This window comes from Rhinolophus ferrumequinum, chromosome 13 (genome assembly GCF_004115265.2).
Source record: "Rhinolophus ferrumequinum isolate MPI-CBG mRhiFer1 chromosome 13, mRhiFer1_v1.p, whole genome shotgun sequence".
NCBI lineage: Eukaryota > Metazoa > Chordata > Mammalia > Chiroptera > Rhinolophidae > Rhinolophus > Rhinolophus ferrumequinum.
In genome coordinates, this window is record NC_046296.1 from 45,836,162 (window position 1) to 45,846,641 (window position 10,480).

Below are 10,480 nucleotides of genomic sequence, written 5' to 3' on the forward strand. Positions count from 1 at the left end.
TCCTGTCCCATTGTTAACTACACCTCCCCCTTCGAAGACAAACGCTTGTACACAATAACTTTCATTTCTCCTTGAAATACCTTCCTATTCCAGATACTTCAATGATTCTATCTCTGGGTGTAGAGTTGTAATTCTACCATCTGATCTGAAGTAACCTATGAATTGCAGGGGACACCCAGTTAGGACAACTAACCAAGTAGGCGGGGAAACAAGTTCCCTTAGACCATTGATGTGCCTTAATTTCCCCGTCACATTTCTATCCCACGACTTTCCAGTGTTCTTTTTCTGTCGACCGCACCCTACTCACTGTTCCCAGTTCCAGATGGAGACTTCCCAGCCTCTTCTAAGTCTTGTGAATGAGGAAGAGTCTGATGTATCTCATAATTTTTGGCTAGACACTTTCAAAACATGCCCCCATCTGAATTATGATTGCTCGTATTCATTCTTTCATTTTACTTTTCATCTACAGTGTGACCTCAAAAAAGGGTAAACTAGTAGTAAAATGATGAGGAATGTCTGTGCATTTCCTCTGCTCCTTCTGTGACATCTGGAGAACGGCGCTGCCAGCACTGGGTTTGTTCGATAGAATCTAAGCGCTAATGCATCCTTGCAGGTATTTAACCATTCAGAAGGGTTCTGAGCTCTTTCACATACAGTCTCTCCTAGGAGGTATGGTTGAGATGGCAACAAGCATGCCCCTGTTAGAGAGGAAACCCACATCCGGCTTATGAACGGTTTTGCTGAGTCAGTTCTGTGGCAACCCTTTTAATGCCTGGTCCCTCCCCTGGGGAGCAGGTGCAGAGCTGGTTGTGGCTTTCTCCTGCAAAAGCACTTTTGACTGGCACCTGCTGAGAGCTGAATTGATGTTCTCAGCCTGTGAACCTTCTCTTACATTTAACCTAGTTTATCAAAATACTTTACTTGTTAACTCAGAATGGTAAGCCACCTGTGACCCAACAACCAGAAAAGGGACCGTACAATTTGTGTAAGTAGAGACCCTACTACAGTAGGCAAGGTTCTTGTGGGTGATCTTTTCTCTGGACAGCGAGAGCTAACAAAAGACAAAATATTATTTCTGCCCGAAATTATCTGCTTAAAAAAGGTCAAAACATCAGAGAACTTTGCTCTTCTTCACAAATATAAAGTCATCACATTTCAGTGAGTCAAAGTCACTGTCAAGGCAAAAGACTAACCTGTTTGACCAGAAAAGAGAACCCAAGTCTCCAGAATCACAGTCCATTTCTGTTTCACGTTACTGAAATTAATTTTTTCTCAAGTCTCCCCACAAAACACTAGAAGTCATGGACTGGAGGGAGTCCATGACTTGACAAATGTTTTAAAACACACAAAAGAAAACCATACATTAGGTAATGGGTCTGATCCTCCTAATACAGAACCCAGTGAGAATTTTACTGTGAAACATAAACAATAGAACGAATAAACATGGTTTCTCTCAATAAGAGCTTCTTTGGAAATTGTTACCAGCCTAGTCCCAAACTGAGTAGTTATAATAAAATTCTCAGACTTTAGAATTAGTCCACCAGACTAATATGAATGACTGACTTTTTTTTTTTTTTTTTAGATAAGTCAATAAGCCATATAAATAGGGATATTGGGTGCTGCCCTTTGTCTCCACCTATATTTTGGGGTCAGATCCAGCAAAATAAGAAATTTCCAAATGCTGTGTTTCTCCGAAAATAAGACCTAGCCGGACAATCAGCTCTAATGCATCTTTTGGAGCAAAAATTACTATAAGACCCGGTCTTATTTTACTATAATATAAGACCCGGTTTTATGTAATATACTATGAGACCGGGTCTTATAGTAATTTTTGCTCCAAAAGATGCATTAGAGCTGATTCTCTGGCTAAGTCTTATTTTTGGGGAGACACGGCGCCAAATGATACGCTACCATTGGCTGAGATGGGAAGATTTCTGTGTTGGTTGTATGGAACTCGAGAACATCATAACACTCAAAACTATATCCACACACTTTAACGGACTATTCTGGCTAAGTAATACATTCATTTTCTGAAGAAGATGGTCTCCCTTGCCGATTTCTAAAGACACGTTTGTTTCATCTGATGATACTTGGAATGTTGAATGCTTTATTCTGACCACACACCATTTCATCCAACTAGCCTACCATCCAAGAATGTTTCATTTTCCTCTTAGAGTACATGCTTTAAGAACTAGGTTGAAACATTTCTTACTTATCAGGGAGTCATTATTCTGTGGTAAAATGCTACAAAGAAAGTTATATGGCAGAAGGGGAACTATGCTTATTTTATGAAGTGATGTAGAACACAATGAAATCTGTTTTACAACTACACTGCATGCAATTATCTTCCATTTTTACCTTAAAAAATCCGATAGTGAATTCACGACCATTGGCTTCCAAGGGAGGTCTGCAGTCTTCATCTTTGAAGGTCAGCCAGATTTCCTTCATGGAAAACATATTGATGCTGTTGATAAACAGATAAAAACATCGGTTCAAATCAAAGCCTCTCTGCAGAATAGAGTTAGTATTTCAGAGATTCATAGGGCAGATGCAGATGTCTGCCCTGCATCAAAATGAGCAAAGCTGAGTAAGTGAAGTGGGTATTACCCTCACCATAACATGATTATTGGAGTAAGTCACGAGGCGCGTGCATGATTCATTGTCAAAAGATCACTGTGGGAAAAGTGCTTTGATCTCTGGAGACTGAAAGACCTGGGGTGGCTTCATGAAAGAGGAGGACCCAAATGGGACCTTAGGGGACTGGTGAGAGATTTTTAGGGAGGGAGACATACTCAGGAGGAAGAGGATTATGAGCAAACAAAAGGATACACTGCATCCTACTAGGGTTAAGAAACAGGGATTGAAGTAGAAAATGCTCAGTTCCAGGCCCGAAAGACTTGGGCCCTCTCCCAGTGGAATAAGAAGAGACTCTGGAATCTGATACTGCTGAACAGGTGTTTCTCAGGTTAGGTGTTTCCCAATTTATATGCAATGAGCCACCATCTTGTTAAAGCTTATGCCAGTCAGTAGTGCTTATGCTATAGCCTGAAGGCGTACTGGGGACACTTCAAAAGTGAGGCTGTTGGGTGTTCAGGGAAAGTCACTTACGAGAGGGGCTAAGTATCTCCAGAAACAGCACCAGATGAAACAAGTTTGTATTACTGTCCCCAGACTGAACACCCTGGAACGGCTATCCCACCAGTGGTCTCCTCACGCCCCATCTCAACCCATCTTTTCCCGGGCTGGGTTGTAATTTCTGATTGAACATCCCCAGGATTAAGGGAGAAAGCGCCTCAGAAAACAGGAAAGAAAGTCCAAATGTCACTAAATCGTCTCAGCCGCATAGGAAAACCGACTCGATGAAATAGAAGCAAACAGCCCCTGACGTTCTCTCAAACTCCTTGAAGTCCAAACTCACAAAACAAGCCCAGAGAGAGGCAGAAGTCCCAGAGTTCCAGACTCTAGTTTCCTGTCTGAGGACCTGCCTCTTCCCATGGACGGATGACTTATGGGCCGTCCACCCATCAGGGAAGAACACATTCACTCCTAAGATGAGCCTTACCCTACAAGATTGTCAGGAAAATGGTCATCTCAGCACAAAAGCACAAAGGCTCCACTCCAACATTTACAACACAAATAGCCACAGTGAGAAGTAGGAAGATCCTTTCATTACATTTGCATCTTGAACAAAGAGTTCCTTGAGGTACCACTTCCATGGAAAATTCTGTCTTTAACAGGAGTCACAGGAAATGTACATTAAAACCCCCCGAAGGATGGTGTCTGCATACCAATGACCAGCATTATTTATAAATGAAATAGGCAGAACCTGAGTGACCCTGGAGAGACAAAATTGCTCAAAGCAATTTCTCCTCGAGCAGCTGCCCCAGGGCCCCAAATCTACCCCCAGAGACGGGTTCCTTTGGATAAAGCATTATGCTAGGCATGGAGCCCCCTTAGAATATTCCCAGGAGTATCAGCATCTTAAAGCCATCAACAATGGGATGCGAACTCACCAGATGTTTACTCTAGGAGCCCAAGCATCTAGGAACTAAACTAGGGTGAGGGAGATACAGAATGTAAGAGAGACCATGAAAAGCATGAAGAGTGGGTTCACTTAATGCATAATTTAGCCAGGGATCCCCAAAAAGAGGGGGTAGGGAGAGAGGCTTTTCCAAGAAATTTACCTGTCACCCAATATGGCCTTCACCAGAGGAAATAATAAAGGTTATGTCGGCTTGTCTACCTGGTGCAGGAAAGGTAAATGCAACCATTACAATTAAACCTACTTTTGAATCAATACAAATTAGATCCTGCAAGAGATTAACATAAAGCTCTCGGTGACTCCCATGGTTCCACTCATCCTTCAGGCCACAAGATATCAAGGCATTATTAGTGGCTCCATGCCAAATGTTGATATTTCTACATCACTGTCTAATCTTCCTTCTGTTTTCCCCACCCACCCACTTAACAATGGCATCTTAGTGACACCGTCTCCTTGAAGAGATTATGATTTTGTCCTGAAGCTTTCTTTATAATAGTTTTTCTCCACTCTAAGGGAAATCATTACCAATGCCCCAGAAACACATGAAACTTGAAAAGTCTGAGACAACATTAACATTACATGTTAAATTTTTCAGAGTAAGAGATAATGTTCAGACATATCTTTGCCAAATAAACAAAGGCAGTGTTAACAGTGGGAGAAGAAAATTGCTCATTATCTTCTAACCCCTACTCTCATTCCATGAAAATAAAATTTGGGATGGGTCTAGAAACATGAAGCAAAATATTTATGGTGCTCTGGCCTCAGATTTTTCACCATAAATGGCAAGAAGGAAGAGCAGATGAACACAATCTTAGATATTAGATTAGCATCCAATAAAGTTCTCCCATCCTCGTAGCAGACCATGGCCCCTGTAACCAAATAAAGCACTGTTTGTGAAGATTCACTCTGCAGTAACCCCGTTCTTTAAAAAAAAAAAAAGAGAGAGAGAGAGAGAAGTGATTTTACTGTTGATTTAAATCGCTCATTTTCAATCCAGTTGGCTCTCCGGACTTCATAAGCACATTAAAAATTGGTTAGGTGCTTTCGGTAATTGAAAGAAAAAATTGTGTCACGATAGGTGAACACAGAAGAGGTGCAGGCCTTTATTGTACAAGAGAAAAGGAAAGAAAGGTCTTCCTACGTGAGGCCTCACCCCTGGAGATCGCTGGAACTAGAAGCAAACAAAATATTGCCAGTGAAATGGCTTCCAGGAATGAGGTGTCCACCCCTCTAACCAGCCACAAAGTAGGAATGCATAGAAGACACTTTGCCTTTCTTCCTACCCCTGATCATCTGAGTGTCCCCTACCGAGAGAGACTCCTCCGCTTCCCAAGCCCTCCCTTCAGGTGCTAGGTAAAGGTCACAGGAGAGGAAGGAGCCAGCTGTCAGGAGGATGGTTCAGAGGGTGTGATCCTGACAGGACAGCCCAAGAAAGACATGTCTTGTCTCTTGACCTTCCAATGAGGGCACCTCTCGTAGGATGACGTCACTATTAAAACATTATATGATAGTATGTGAACACTACACTTGCTGAATAATGGTCCCTAAAAATATCAGGTCCTAATCCCTGGGACCTAAAAATGTTGCCTTATTGGAAAAAGGATCTTTACAGATATGATTAAGGTAAGGATCTTGAGATGGGAAGTTATCCTGGATTTATCCAGATGGTCCCTAAATGCAACCACAGTTGTACCTTGTAAGAGAGAGGTAAAGGAAAATTTGATCCACAGAAGAGGAAGACACAATATTACTACAGTCAGAGATTGGTGTGATGTGGCCACAAGTCAAGGAATGCTGGTAGGCACGAGGAGCTAAAAGAGGCAAGAAACAGATTCTCCGTTAGAGCTTAGAATTTCTGGAGGGAGTATGGTCCTGCTGACAGCTTCATTTCAGCCCAGGGATACTAATTGCAGACTTCTCACCTCCAGAACTGTGAGAGAATGAATTTCTGTGGTTTTAAACCACCAAGTTTGTTGTAATTCACTAAAGCATCCACAGGAAATTAATGCAATACCCAATCCAATACCTGGAGATAGGGCCTTTAAAGAGGTAATTAAGGTTAAATGAGGGTAGACCCTCGTCCACTAGGATTGGTGCCCTGATAAGAAGAGGATGAATAAGGTCTCTCTCTCTCTCTCTCTCTCTCTCTCTCTCTCTCTCTCTCTCTCTCTCTCCCTCCCTCCCTCCTTGCACATACACAGAGAAAAGGCCAGAGGACGCAGCAAGAAGGTGCCATCTGCAAGCCAAGGAGAGAGGCCTCAGGAGAAGCTAGCCTGACTAGAACCCAGGTCTTGGACTTCCAGCCTCCAGAATGGTGAGAAAATAAATTTCTGTTGTTTAAGTCTGTGGTGTGTTGTTATGGCAGCCCAACCAGGCTAATAGAGAGTTAACAAAGAAGACCCCTTTTAAGAGTTAGATTATTTAAGGAGATAAGGCCAGATGACCCGACATCGCTGGACCTCAATGTGCACTGTTAGACGAGGAGTTTTCCCAGATTCAGGGCTGCTCTGGCTGTTGGCAAGGAAGGGGAGAACATTCCAGGCAGAAGATCTGCAGGAGCAAAGTCTAGCCCTGCAGTTACATTTCCAGAAAGTGTCCCCCTGCAAGTTCATGTGCCTCATGTTCAAATGGGGTGACACAGTGTCTAATCAGATACAGGTGGGATACCTTAGCTTGTGGGACTTAAGTCAGCTACCTTCAGGCTAACTTGTCATTGTCACTCACAATTGTTTACTGCTGGTGTAACATAAGTCAACTGTGTGCATGGTGGGCAAACTTGGGGGAGATGGAGGGAAATAAAAATTTTAAAACATGTTTTGAGGCTTGTTTCCAGCCCCAGGCAGCATTGGATGAAGGCGGAGGGCAGATTATCCCTGTCATCCAGATAGCAACAAAAGGGAAGCACAGAAGACTGCAGCGTGATATTCTTCATAGCTCTTTGCCTCAGAAGTTTCCCTTCCCACAACAGTGCCACGCAAAGTAACATCGGCCTTCCCAGTACACGAAGGGCAAACCAAAGGAGAGGCCAGAGGGTTCGCGGAGATCCAGGAGCACTAGGAGAGGTGTTGTAAATGCCTTTCCAGAAGCTGATTGGCAAAGAGATAGCCAGTGAACTGGAGGGGGACACCACTAAAGGAAATGGAGACATTTGAAAGACACCCTGGGAAAAGGAAAGAGCTGTCATGCTGACACAGGCCCCACCTACCTGCCCCAGGGGTTGTGGGTTCAATGCCTCAGGGCTCTTCTACTGTCCAATCAGTGCATTGTGGGAAGTCTCACCCCAGAGTCCCCATCATCTCACTGCTCTCCTTTTTATGGGACCACCCTGAGTTCTTCATAGGACCCAGAGTCCTGTGACCCGTACGTGAGGTAGAAAGTGTGGCCCTAAAGGAGATACCAAACGTTGCAGCAGCTGAGGCCTGACTGCCATGTGATAGGGGTGGCAGTGGTAGCTGCCCTTTACCTGTTACAGTGGCTGGGGACAGGGAGCCTGAGAGGCCCGGGAGCCATCCGGTGAGTTGAGAAATATCTAAATAGCAAAAGTCTTCGATCTGACATGAGGAGCAGAACCGAGACTTGGCCTCTGACCCTCCATGGCTAAAACAGCCTATCAATGTCATCGATTATGGAGAACATGGAGCAGAGAACATGTTCAAGTCCCTCCCACTGAAAACCCTACAACCCTGCCTGGATCACCGGACCCACGCTCACAACCTTGAGAGAGTAGTTTATACCTGTCTGCGGTTCCTTCTATGCCTTTGCAGGAGCTCCTCCTCTATTCCCAGCTCACTGCCGCCTCCTCTGGGAAGCCTGCATAAGAATCAGTTGTTCTCTCCTTTTTGGCCCCATCACACTTTGCACAGGCCTCTATTCAGTGGTCTCTCGCGGTGTTATAACCACCCATCCTCTTGATGAGACAGCACAGTCCTCAGACCCAACGTCCAGAGATGTTGTTGAATGAAGGGGTGAAAGAAGGAGTAAATGGATACGAAGTAGACACTAAAATGAATGTTCACCAAAGAAGAATTTCCTCATTAGTCCACAACATATTATGTCCTCGAGAAGGTAAGACGTCTTAGGAGCCTTGACTGGATGTAAGAAATGCCACAAATTCTGAAAAAGAATTTTTGAGGAAAAGAAAACAAGGTACAATGCATGTCTCTTATGTATTACAAAGATGTAGAGACCAATAAGACTGAAACCTTTTAAATACATATATATGTATATACTTGCAAATGTTTCCATGAATCTGGATTGTTTTTCCCTATGTACACATTTTATTATTTACCTTATAAAAAAATATAGCCCTATAGAAATTTATTATTGTTTGCTACACTAAGATCGAGCCATTACAGCATGCTTTTAAAATGTCGCTGGTTTAAAGAAGGACAAGAGTGTGATTTGGAGCCTGTGAGCACTTAGGAGCCCTGAACAAGCCTACACAAACATTTTTAATCAACATGAGTGCTTTATGAAATTTTTAATCTGCCACTTAAGAGACACTAATGTATAAGTTGGCAAAAAAAACCCACAAAAAACAACCCAACCCTGTCACCTTTACCATACATTATCTAAATGAGCTCAAGTAAATTTTTCAAATGCCCTACCCTGCTGCTGCCTGAACACATAACAGGACAACCGACTTTATGTTCTAATTGGGGGCACTGGCTATTTCTAGGCTAGCCAAATAGCATCAGGAATAAAGACATATACAGAGGGTGCCAAAAAAAAATGTATACACATTTTAAGACAGGAAAAAACTGTATTGAAACTGTAATACTCAATATATACAGATAACAAAAGATGAATACAAGTCACGTTTGACTTTTGCAATTACAAGAGGTGCTCAAAGTGGTTACCATCAGCGTCCGGACACTTCTGATTACGGCGAACACTGTTTGGTAGACTTCGGTGGTGAGCGTGTAAACTGTTCCAACACCTCAGGAGAAGCAGCAGGACTTGTTGCTGCGCGAGGCCTCCCGGATCCTCCCTGGGCACATCACACAGCACCATGCGTCTCAGACTTATCACGAATGCGTGCAATTGTTAGGCCTGTTGGAGGTTCTGGTGCATACTCACACCTCCATTGTTGTTGTACTTCCACAACATTCTCGAATTTCAAATACTACTTCACTCCTCGAATGACAACTATGCTTCTGCCATTTTCTTTGACTGTCCTGCCTGTAGCATGGTGACGCTAGCATTCATTTGATTAATGCCATCGTTTGAGCGAACATCATACTACACATTGCTATTGTTATTCAATTCAACTTCAAAAAATAATACATAGATAACATCTCTTAAAATATGTATACATTTTCTTGGCACCCCCAGTATATTATCCATAATAACAAAGAGGAACAACATATAAAAGTGACTATATTAGCTCCTGGTCGAAATCAAAGATTGCATCTGAGGCTATCCAAATATTTTTAAATGATACAAAATGTGATTTCAATTCAATAGCTTTCTATAGTAAAAATATAGACACATAACACTCTGTTATCTCATCCAACACTGCAGCTGTCACAAGTCATAGGACACTTGATCCACAGGCAAGTAAAGATTTAAAGAGCCAAGTTCTAACCACAAACAGGAGCACATACAGCAGGACATCTACAGTAATGCCCACTTGTGCCATCCTGGGCATCTTGGCATTCTTAGCATACTATGACTCGATTGTCCAGATTCTAGATCTGAGAATGATGGTAAGTAATCCTGGATTCTCTTTCCTGTATTAAATATGAGACTCTTTATTTCATGAGTTTCAGACTTCCTAAAGCAAGGAAGAAATTCTGTGTCAACATGCTGCCTACACATTAGAGCACTATATTCATCAGTGGTGTGTGTGCATGCATGGTGGTATGCGTGTGGGGGAGAGAGAGAGGGGGGGGGGAGAAGGAGAGAGAGAGAGAGAGAGAGAGAGAGAGAGAGAGAGAGAGAGAGAGAGAGAGTCCTTGACAGACTAAGAAAGGCTGATGATCAAAGAGACAGAGAGAAAGGGTGGTAATTATCTGCTTGAAAAGGAATTGAGGGGTACACAATATTACAAAGCATAAGTTGCTTTTTGAAAAGGAGACAACAAAGAAAGAGCAACCTAAAGGAACAGAAAACATAAAGGAAAGCACAAACCTGAAAGGAGATAGGAGAAACTACAAATGATAGCAAGGGTAACTTAATAGGAACGAAAAGGTGACCCCAGGCAGGACTGTCTAGGGTGAGTGCCCTGGGCAAATATTTTTTGCAGGATCCCTGACTATATAAGCAACTTGAATTTCTAAATGTTTTACAAAATTCGTGATACATAATGATTTATCAATGGAAATTTAGAATAATGGGTAGAGAAGGGGTACTTTCATATTTGTTTATTGTCCAGTCAGCCTAACTGAGGATTGTTCATAGTGTCTAGACACCGTCATTTCCTTTGCAGGTACCAGA